This window comes from Sceloporus undulatus, unplaced genomic scaffold, assembly GCF_019175285.1.
Source record: "Sceloporus undulatus isolate JIND9_A2432 ecotype Alabama unplaced genomic scaffold, SceUnd_v1.1 scaffold_405, whole genome shotgun sequence".
In the NCBI taxonomy this organism is placed as follows: Eukaryota; Metazoa; Chordata; class Lepidosauria; order Squamata; family Phrynosomatidae; genus Sceloporus; species Sceloporus undulatus.
The window spans coordinates 1-9,246 of NW_024803325.1; the positions used below are offsets into that span (position 1 = coordinate 1).

At 47.3% G+C, this 9,246-nt stretch overlaps 1 long non-coding RNA gene across 2 annotated transcripts; it reads right to left on the reverse strand.

Moving 5' to 3' along the window:
- Positions 1–6: 6 nt before the first annotated feature.
- On the reverse strand, positions 7–9,243 carry LOC121917728. Of its 2 annotated transcripts, none has more exons than XR_006101095.1 (3): positions 9,188–9,243; positions 5,433–5,553; positions 7–1,216 (listed from the first exon to the last, which is right to left on the reverse strand). It is a non-coding gene; the product is annotated as an uncharacterized LOC121917728 (long non-coding RNA). The 2 variants fall into 2 exon arrangements; XR_006101094.1 differs by lacking the exon at positions 9,188–9,243 and adding an exon at positions 7,316–8,614.
- Between the last annotated feature and the right edge of the window lie 3 nt (positions 9,244–9,246).

Below are 9,246 nucleotides of genomic sequence, written 5' to 3' on the forward strand. Positions count from 1 at the left end.
ATTTGTATGTATTCGCAGATGACCACTCGAAGAAATACTGTTACAGGTAAGCAACCTGTCCTTCCCCTCCCCGCTGCTGTTAGCACCGAAAATACATAGAAAACACACTTTGAAAGTCACACTGTCTCTGCTTCAGAAAGAGTGAGCGCATGCCTCAGAAGCTGACTGATCATCATCATCATCATCATCATCATCATCATCATCATCACTATCATTATTAAAACCAGGCAGACCTGTAGACACTTGAATGGAAATGGTCCTCTTCCTCCTCCTCATCCACCGGCCTGGCCCATGTGTGGACCAAACAGAGGAGGAGCGCCTTCTCTTGAGGCTGGGTGGCCAATGGGAGCAGACTGGAGCTAGAACACCCCCCCCCCCCGCCAGCAGTCACAGACTCCAGTCTGCAGAAGGGGTGGGCTGTTCAGCCATTGGCCAGCCAGCCTCAGGAGGAGGAGCTCCTCTATTTGGTGCACACGTGGGCTGGGCTGGTGGAGGAGGAGGAGGACCATTTCCATTCCAGTGTCTACAGGTCTCCTCCTACAAGAGCCAGGCAAGTGGAAGCACCAGCAGCCAGCCAGTAAAGGCTGCGTCTGTGGTGGCGGCCGCAGGAGCAGCCGCCATAGCAGCCCGCAGCAGCAGCTGACCTGGGGCAAACCCGGGTCAAGTGATGAAACCGGGATGGGACGACCCCGCCCGGTTGAAAAGCAGGAATGTCCCACCCCCAGGTGAGACATGACAACCCTACCCTAAGCCTATCCAGGCTATAGCTAAACTAAATATTTTCAGCCCACAACTCTTATTTCTCCTAAACCATTATCCCCAACCTTTCCAATATATATGTACTTCTGATAGAATCCAAGAATTCTAACAGTCTGTCCCCCCAAAAAAATCACCCTATTAACAAATAAAGCATATCAGTAAACATCAAACATGTAGAAATGTAAAGTTAATCACATGGTGGAGCAGGTTTGTTTGGATATTTTTGATGAATTTAGCTACCAGCTGAGGGGCATTAACATGACAGTGATGGATCCATTCATCATGGTCTTGTGAAAAGTGTTTCCACCTAATCAAATATTGTACTTGACCCCTATGAACTCGAGAGTCTAAAATTTTGGCCACCTCAAAATGTTGTTTGCCCTCCATCATCATGGGCATCACGGGCGGATGGTCATCAGTTTTCCAGTCCAAGGTGTTCCGGTCCAGTTTTAGCAGGCTGAAGTGGAAAACAGGATAGAAATGTCTATAAGACTTAGGTAAATCAAGTTCAGCAGTTACATCATTTATCAATCTCTTGACCTCAAAAGGCCCAATATATTTTGGTCCCAATTTTTTAGAAGGACGGTGGGTTTTTAAATGCCTTGTAGACAAGTACAGTGGTGCCTCGGGTTACGAAATTAATTCGTTCCGCGGCTAATTTCGTAACCCGAAAAACCTTCGTAAGCCGAATTGCCATAGGCGCTAATGGGGAAAAAAGCCGCGGCTCTGCCGCGGCTCCATTTAAAACAGCGCCGGAGTTTTTTCGTAACCCGAAAAAACTTTCGTAACCCGAAACAATAAATCCCTATGGGATTTATTCGTATCCCGAAAAATTCGTAACCTGGGTATTTCGTATCCCGAGGTACCAGTGTACACTTTGTCTCCGGGTTTAATATCCCACCCTTCACATCTTTTTGTCAGCAAAATGTTTGTATTCCTCTTAGGCCACCCCTCCTTGATTTTGGCAATCTATTGCGACACTGAAACAGGATCAGAAGGTTCAGGTGACAGTGAAGGCAAAGTTTTAGGTGCATAGCCATATAGGACCTCAAATGGAGAGCTGCCAGTGCTCTGATGAATAGCACTATTAAAAGCAACCTCAGCATGTGGCAATAAATCAACCCAATCGTCCTGAAGGTAGTTTGTGTAACACCTTAAGGTACCTAGCCAACAAAGAGTTTGATTTTTTCACTTTGGCCATCTGTCTCTGGATGATGGAATGTGCTCGAGGCAACCTCTATTCTCAATTTTTTCTGAAGACACCTCCAAAACAGAGATAAAGGTGCTCCCTCGATTGCTCACTATTTTGTCTGGTAAACCGTGGTATTTATATATATAGGTGATGAACAATTCAGCCAATTTGGGGGTGTTGGGCACTCCCTTGCAAGCAACATAGTGTGCTTGCTTTGAAAACAAGTCTACCATTACCCAGATGGCATTTCTCCCCGCCAAGTCAGTTATAAAGTCCATGGCTATGTGTGGGTAAGGGGTGTAGTAAGCCTCTGGGTTTTCCAGTCAATGGTTTAGCTCTGGAGCAAGTTGAACATCCTTTTACATAAGCGTCTACCTTGACCCGGATTCCTTACCACCAATGCCATTGGCAAATGTTATGCCAAGTTTTTAAATATCCCCAATGTCCAGCAGCTTTAGAGTCATGACACAGGTTTAAAATCTTTGCTCTCAAACTAGCAGATACATAAATTTTGTTGTCTTTAACCCCTCAACCCCTGAGCGTTTCGTTGAAGTTGTTCTTTGTGTTTACACAGCCACTCATCCATGGCAGAAGCTTGTTTGATTTCTATTAATATTGCATCTAGGATGTCAGAGCATCTGGTCTGGTCTGGTCGTGCGCGTTTGTCCTGGCTATGAGTCACCACTGCTAGACCCAGTTGTTCTGGGGTGAACAGCGTCTGTACTGGAGGCTGATCTTTTCCTGCATGTTGGGGGAGTCTAGACAAAGCATCTGCCAACACATTTTGTTTTCCAGGAAAAAAATTGAGTTTGAATTTGTATTTGTAAAAGTCCTTGGCCCACCTGCGCTGTTTGGGGTTAAGTTTCCTGGGGGCCTGGAGGGCTTCTAGGTTACGATGGTCAGTCCACACTTCGAATGGGTCCATGGCTTCCTCTAGGAACTGTATGCATGACTCTAAAGCAAAAGATTCCTTCTCCCTAACAGGCCATGAAAGCTCACTTTTTTGGAATTTTCTGGACAAATAAGCACATGGTCTTAAAGCTTCTGATTCATCCCGTTGTAACAGCACTGCCCCTATGGCATAGTCACTAGCATCTACCTGTACCACAAAAGGTTTGTCCGAGTCTGAATGTAACAGGATTGGTTCAGAACTGAACAGGCATTTTAGTTTTTCAAAAGCCTGTTGGCAGTGGTCAGACCAAGCCACAGGCATGGAGGGTTTTAGTTTAGTCCCTTTTCCTATGCCTCCTGGCCTCTTTTCGACCATCACCCTCTTGGTTTTTAGCAGATCGGTGATGGGTAAGGCAATTTCAGCAAAGTTAGGGATGAACTGTCTATAGAAATTGGCAAATCCCCAAAAAATTTGTACTTGTTTTCGAGTTTTGGGGGTGTCCAGTCTAACACCATTCGTACTTTGGCTGGGTCCATCTCAATCCATTGAGCCGACACCCTGTACCCCCAAAATTTGAGACGGTCTGTGTGAAAGTGGCACTTAGACAATTTAACGTATAACTGATTGTCTAATAGTCTTTTTAACACCTCTCTGATCACTTTTACATGGGATTCCAAATCCTAGGAATGAATCAACATATCATCCAGGTAAACTAGAATTCCCTCAAACAGTAGATCATGTAAGATCTCATTAACCAAACGCAAAAAAAACTCCAGGAGCTCCCACTAGGCCAAACTAGCTTTGAAATCTCAGTGGGTTTAAGATTAGAGGCCAGCATATGTTCTTGGCATATTGGATCATTAAACACCAGTTGTGTGGGTTGCCAATTAATAACAGGATTGTGATGGTGCAACCAGTCTATTCCTAGCATGAGATGATATTTGTGGGTGGGCCCCACCACCAGCCGGATCTTTTCCCTGTGTTCCTTCACCCCAAGTCACACAATTACAGTTCGTTCTTGAATGGGTTGACCCCCTATCAGAGTCCCATCCATCCGGTAAAACAGTAAAATCCTTGGATTCTATCATCACCACATCTTCTGAGTTTATATCACAGTCTAGCTGTTGGTTTTCAACTCTTCCTTCATCACTGTCTTCGGTCAAGTTCATCAAACTACTTACATCTCCTCTCAGATTTTGATATGCTATGGGCACAAGGATGGTGATCTGGTTCAATCCCTGGTAGTCATTGCACAGGCACAGCTCTCCATTCTTCTTGCATACAAACAAGATGGGTGTCTGCAGGGGGCTTGGAAGGACAGGAGATGTCCTTCTAGAGGTTCTTCTCCAAAAAGTCCCAGAGAACCGCTAACAGGCTCAGAGAGGGAGTATAGGCTAGGGATAAGGATCCCTGGTACCAGGTCACTGGCACAATCGTAGGGTCGGTGCAGTAGTAGCTGATCAGCCTCCTCCTTATTGAACATGTTGGCGAAGTCCTGTTATTTTGTGGGCAGAGTGACTAAGCAGTCCTGAGTGTCCACTGCCACAGCTGCTGGGATACCAGCAAAGGGTCCTTCCCAGAGGCCAAACTGAATGGAGGAGTTTCACGAGGCTCTCCCAGGTGGTGAATCCATTCTACACCTGGGAGTGCCCATTGCGGCATGGCCCTTCATCCCTTGGTGGGGCAGTCCCAAGCAAAATGACCCCGGAGACTGCTCTTCCTGCATTCCTTCTCAGCACTGGTGAGCTGAGGCTGAGCCCCTCCCAACTGCATGGGTTCCTCTGCACGCCTGGGAGAAGCCACCTCAGGTGGAACTGCAGGAGCCATGGAGCTGTACTAGGGAGCAGCAGAGGGGCAGTCCAGCGAGACTGCCTGCAGGCTAATAGACAACAGTCTATCCTGGTGGCCTGTTGAATCAGCGAGGCCAGAGATGCGGGGGGTGCAGAGTGAGCCAACTCATCCAGCACAGGGTATGAGATTCCATAATGGAATTGTGTCTACAGAGCACTGTAATTCCATGTCAGGTGCTGAGCTACCAGGCAGAATGATGTGGAGTACTCCACTACAAACCCCTTGTTTTCTTGGAGGGTCCTGATTTCACTCTCTGCCGTCTCTGCCTTTACAGAGTTCCCCAGGTAGCTTTTATTTCCTCAATAAAGTCCTGCAAGCTGTTGAGGGGAGGGGGGCTATCCTGATTGAGGTAAGCCACCTTATGAGAATCAGTGGGAAAGTCTTCCCCTCAAATCTTGAGATGCAGCTTGCAGCTAGCTAAAAAGCTATCCTACCCTGTCTCCCTGGAACTTATCCAGCAGAGCAGTAAAGCATTTGCTGTACTGAACCGGAGCTGGAGGGTTAATTTGGCCCTGGAGAGCAGCCACGTTTAGGGTTAGTTGATTAACTTGAGCTGCCAGCTGTTGGTTTCGCTGCAAGAGTTCCTCCATAAAGAACTGCTACCAGCTTAATTGGGTCAGAGATTATTTTGTCTGGGAAAGCGGCCAAGAATACTGATAACTAAACTTTCAAACAAAATATAATGGAAACAGCAAAGTTTCATGCACATAAATATAAAGCCAAGTCCAAGGTGCAAACCAGAGAATAGTTGAGCAATCCGAGGTCCAGAGTTGCAGCAAAGCAAGATGATCAGACAGCCCAAGGTCAAGGGTTCCAGAGAGTAAAGATGATTAGGCAGTCCAATAGTCAAAGGTCCAGGCTGAGAAGACAAGGAGGGTCAGGATCAAGGAGGGTCAAGATCAAGTGTGCTTTCACCAGCAAACTCAGATAATCTCTGACAACTGGCCTGGCATCCCTCATCTGTTTATATTACTAGCTCTCATGAGCTCACCTGTTTGCTGAATAATTGGTGTTTTTCATAAAGCCTCCTCAAATGCCATAGGCATGCCCTATCAGCTCTTCGCTGGTTGAAGGTAAGTATGTTCTCTTCATTCTCTTCCATGCCTGAAGGCTCTGCTGCTGGGAGGCTTGGTTGCTGAGCCTCCTTGGAGGCCATAGACTCTGCTTTTGCTGGCAGGGCAGAACTAGGGCCAGGCTCAGGCTCAGGTTCAAGCTGAAGCTCTGGCTCAGCCTCCTTGTTCTCCTCTGAGTCCTCAGGCTGACTGGCACATCACCAACTTAGTCTTTAGCAAGTCAGTGATGGATAAAGCTACTTGTGCAAGTTGGGGATGACCTGTCAGTGGAAATTAGCAAACCCAGGAAGCTTTGCATCTGCCTCCGTGCAAAGGGGGTTGGATCCCTCTAGCGGTGGCCACAATTTATTTGAGCATATTCTGCCTGACAGAGCAAGAGAAGGAAAGCCAACCGTTCACAGGATGTTCCCGCCTTCTATCGCTGAAAACCAACATCTCACGAAGGTGAGTCAATGTACATTTCTTGGGAAGAGAAATGCTCTTGGGGAGAGACTGGCCCACCTGGAATAAATTATTGAGCAAGGAAGAAAGTTGTGTCGGGGTGGAGCTGAGTAGAGAGGGCGGCATTTTGGTTAATGCCAACAGGGCCCAGTGGTATTTTGGCACCAAAATGATGAGACCTTACAGGAGATGTTTAAGCAGCCAGTACCGACAGAGGAAACAAGGAGACAGAGCCCGTATTTTGTCTCTAAGGGGAACTTGTTGTACAGAGTGCTGCCTCCCTCCGAAAAGGAAGGCATGAGATGGCAAATTTTAGTGCCAAGGCCCCTCTGGAGAGTTGTCTTTAGGCTGGCACATGAAATACCCCTGACAGGGCAACTGGGCATAGAGAAGACCACCCACCAAATATTACAGAGGTTTTATTGGCCAGGAGTCTGGAAAGGTGAAGGAGTGGTGTCTTTCTTGTCCACAGTGCCAGTTGGTACAGAGAAGGGGCCCCCCAGCAAGTGCCTTAATGCCCATGCCTCTGACAGAAGAATCATAAAATCATAGAATCCTAGAGTTGGAAATGACAGCAAGGGCCATCCAGTCCAACCCCCTTCTGCCATGCAGGAACTCTGAATCAAAGCATCCCCGACAGATGGCCATCCAGCCTCTGTTTAAAAGCCTCCAAGGAAGGAGACTCCACCAAAATCTCCGAGGAAGGAGTGTGTTCCAATGTCAAACAGCCCTTACTCCTAATGCTGAGCTGGAACCTCTTTTCCTGGAGCTTGTGTCCATTGCTCCATTGTCTCCCATTCTCTGGAGCAGCAGAAAACAAGCTTGCTCCCTCCTCAATATGGCCTCCCTTCATGTATTTAAACAGGGCTATCATATCACCTCTCAACCGTCTCTTCTCCAGGCTAAACATGGTTTCCAGACCCTTCACCATTTTAGTTGCCCTCCTTTGGACACATGGCTCCAGTTTCTCATGTTGTGGCTCGTGTGCTGCGCCTATAACGCTTGTTGGGACCTATGGAAATGATGCGCAGTGTCCACCATGACCACCTGCAGAGTTCAACCACATTGACAGGACGCCAAGAAGAGGGAATACGAACATTGGCTTACCTTGTGAGATGTTTGTTTTCAGCGAGGAGGGCGGAGACATCCTTAATATGGGTTGGTTCTCCCTTTTGCTCCAGTCAGGCAGGATCTTGACTTTGGGCATCAGCACAAGGAGACACCCCCCCACTCAGTTGCCCAGTCATTGAAAAGCCAAGCAAAGTATAGATAAATCTAGAAGACTAACGTCTATATATTGTTAAATATCTAAAATTCATGATAAACATGAAAACTCAACAAGCCATAACTAGAAAAAACTTAGTTGAACTAACAGCCTATCCCCCCCGGCACCGGGGAGAATATTTCCTCAATTTCGGGAGGGCAGGATGTCTCTGCCCTCATCGCTGAAAACAAACATCTCACAAGGTAAGCCAATGTTCGTTTTTCCAGCATTGAAGGCGGAGCCATCCTTAATGAGGGATATACCAAAGCTCTCCAATGGGCGGGAAACTGAGGTAATCAGAAATCTATAAAATGGACTGAAGTATCCGCCTCCCAAACGATGCCTCAGCCGATTGGAAGGCATCGATTCGGTAATGACGGATAAATGTGAAAGGGGATGACCATGTGGCTGCCCTACAAATATCTGCTAAGGGAGCATTAGTGGCAAGGGCATCAGAGGTCGCGGCACTGCAAGTGGAATGTGCAGTGACCCTTCCCTGGAGTGTGGCTCCGGAGGATGAATAACATGTAGCTATGCAGGAGCGAATCCATCTAGATAGAGTAGAAGATGAGACCTTTTTTCCCATGTAGTTTGAACTAAAAGACACAAACAGGCGATCTGATTTGCGGGTTTTGCGGGTACGCTTGATATAAGTGAGGAGAGCCCATCTAATGTCTAGTGTATGCCATGTCTTTTCAAGTTCCTTTTTGGGATCTGGAACAAGGGAAGGCAAGATAATCTCTTGAGATCTTGGTCATAAAAGTTGGGTCCAGTCGAAGTAAAACAGAATCTTTTCTGAATATGCAAAGTTCACTTCTAGTTGACAGTGCTCCCAATTCTGATACTCTACGTGCCGAAGTGATAGTTGTAAGGAAAAGAGTTTTCCAAGTCAAGAACATTAGAGCAACAGTGTGTTGGGTCTGACTGTGGCAGGTTTGGACCATTCATTCATCTTTGATTACTCTCATGAAATCAGATGGAAAAGGAACCTCATCAGATGATGGTGAGGGTTTTGGAAAGGATTCACCTTTGCCTTTAGGTAGATCGGTGTCATCTTGTTGGGTAGGCTGTAGTTTAGCCTCAAGTTCAAGGGCTCTGATTGCCTTCTTCAATAAGATAGGGAAGTCATCGGCAAGGAAAAGTCTAGCTGAAGAGGAAGTCCCAGCAGTGTCTTCGTCTTCGTCTTCATCCTCATCAGACCACTCTCCTTCCTCTGATTCAGAGACAGAACTGGATTGTGATCTGGAAAGGTTCTCATCTTCAGATGATCTAGTTGGCTGAGGTTTGAATTTTTTGGCCTGAGATGTTTTGCCACTAGATGGCGCCCTTCTCTTAAGTTTGGAGCCCAGGGAAGAAGATGGAGCTGAAATGGTCTTTTCCCCTCCCTTTTCCCCTCCTTTTCTGTGTTTGCCCGCCAAGGAACTTTTGGGCGAGAATTTGTCCCTCTCTGATTGGGGGATGGGATCCCTGGAGGAGCGGGAAGCAGGAGGCGAGAGGGAAGACTCTCTGCCCCTATGGGAAAGGTAGCTATGTCTATCTGACCCAGACTCTTGGTCCAAAGGGGCAGCCGAGGCTTGAGCCACGGGGTGGAGGGAAGCTTGGGAGGCAGTGGAGGAAAACGCTGCTGCTTGCATGGCAATTAAGGAAACCAGGGCAGAAAGCTCTGGTGGGAGCATTTGGGGAGGAGGGGTGCTGCTCGTTGCGGTGCTACTCACACTCCTGGGTTTGTCCTCCATGGCAGCCGCTCCCTCCCGATTTTGGGACAGGTTGCAGC